This window comes from Papaver somniferum, chromosome 11 (genome assembly GCF_003573695.1).
Source record: "Papaver somniferum cultivar HN1 chromosome 11, ASM357369v1, whole genome shotgun sequence".
Classification (NCBI taxonomy): domain Eukaryota; kingdom Viridiplantae; phylum Streptophyta; class Magnoliopsida; order Ranunculales; family Papaveraceae; genus Papaver; species Papaver somniferum.
Window position 1 is genome coordinate 120114583 of NC_039368.1, and position 2332 is coordinate 120116914.

The window sequence follows — 2332 nt, forward strand, 5'->3', positions numbered from 1 at the left end:
TTTTTTTCAATTTTTTAATTTTTTTTTTTTTTTTGAATTTTGATTTTTCAATTTTTTTGGAATTTTTCAATTTTTTCAAAAAGAAGAAGGAGTTCGTTTTCAATTATGGTTTTCAATTTTTTTTTGGAATTTTTCAATTTTTTCAAAAAGAAGAGGGAGTTCGTTTTCAATTATGGCAAATTATCATGGTATCTACTCTATACCCCTAAACCTAAACTAAACATTGTCCTCAATGTTTCAAAATATGGAAAGAATTAAAATGCAACATATGGAAAGGGACATGCTGAGTAGAGTAAAAGGAGAGAGAATACCCGATTTCGGCGAAAGCAGAATTAAAACTCCGTTATTCAAGGAAAAAATCCAACATATTTCAGCCGAGATCATATTGGATTAGCAAAATATATACAAAAGGAACAAAAGAGTTTTTTAAGAAATTTTATCTACTGGATTATATACAAAAAATTCACCATACACTAACAATCTAAAGAGTTGAGGATCAACCCAAAAGACAAAGTGTAGACATTTCAACAGCTTCACACATATATAACAGGAAAGAAACGCAAGTGAAACTGTGAAACAAAATGAGCTACCCCCAAACCTGGATTTTACAGAAGATATAGTTTTGAAAACAAAATCGCGCAGTTTCGGGGGTTCATCATGCACAAGGTCTAGCTCGAAATGAACTTTGCTAGGGACCGGCAAACATGCTAATTCCAACTGTGGTTCCTCAAAGATATTATACTTAGATGCAAAATAGTCCAAGAGGACTTGGGAAGCACACAGTTCCAAACCTAGGTTGGGCAGTCTCAGAAAAATTGGTTTTACAATATTGGTACAAACCAAATCTAGGTTGGGTGGAAGGCCAACAGATTGTGACTTATGTAGGACGATAGGCACATCATTATTAATCAAATCAAAATCTCCTAAGTCTTCTACACGTGTCACAACATGCTCACAATCATCAAACAAATTGGCAAGATCACAATCAGAGTCATCAACATCATCAACAGATTCATTCTCATGCATCGGCAAATCAGAAGAAATATCACAATGTGACCTAGGTAGAGAATCAGACACATCAAATATATTTTCATGCATATTAGTGTCTACAGAAGATTCAACTATTCCTATGGCATGCTCATCTTCACAGAATAATTGTACGAATCCCATGTCAATATCAAAATCATATGAATTACAATGAGTATTAGAAAGAACAACATGCATGAAGGTCGAGGGCGAGAAGCCATATGTTTTTGAACCAACAGGTTCCACAATATTTTCATGTTCTTCTAACATATCATCATAATCATCGTAATCATCATCATGGTAGCATGCATATTGGTCCTCATTAACAGTGGTGGTGTCATTAGTCGATTCATGTTCCTCTAAATTAGGTTCATATTCAACATTATTTACATGAATGGGACTAGACACTTCATTAGGGACAACATACATTTCCTCATGAATTTCCTCCTTTTGTCGGTGAAGCAAAATCTGATCTAAATGTGCATGAATTCGTGATGTAGATATATCATAGTCTTGCTTACAGAGTCTTAAAGCTTCTGTGGTGGAGTCTAAATTCATGGGAGTACAAAATTCTTCATGTTCAAATTGTGGTGAATGGTACATGTGTGCATGGTCATTAGGGTTTACAAAATATTGATCGCAACCCTCAAAGGATTGATTATGGTCCCAATGACTACCATTCTCACAATTTATGGGCATTTCATACATTGGATTTTCTCTACATTGCCTAAAATTATGCAAAATATGACAATTCTCAACAGGGTGGTCTAAACTACCACATGCGGGACATGCATAGATTTCAGGTTGCCTAAGAAAATTGGATGTGACAGATTCCTCATGTGATTGCATTTCTAAAGCTGTGATTCGAGCTTCTATTTGATCCATAAGTGATGATTGGGTGAGTGAGGCACTAGCAAAATGTTCATTTTCACGTTGCGATGAATGATGCATGTATGAATAGTCATTAGGGTTCATGTATTGCGGCTCGGGACTTCGAAAATGTCCATAATAATTCCTATGACTATTGACATCATGGTCCGTGGAAGGTTCATAACGTGGCACATGCCCATAAGCAAGTTCTCTGAGAGTTTTATTTCCATCCCCAGGAGCAGACCAAAATCCAGACATGATTGGCTCAAAAGCTAAGTAACTATGTTACAAAGCCCAAAATTTGGTTTTTTAAAGGGTTTGGATTTTTGGGAAAAATTTGGTTTTGGTGGGAGACATTTGAAAATTTGGTTTTTTATGGAAAACTTTGGTTTTTAAAGAGGGAGAATTTTTTTTTTTTTTTTTTTTTTTTTTTTTT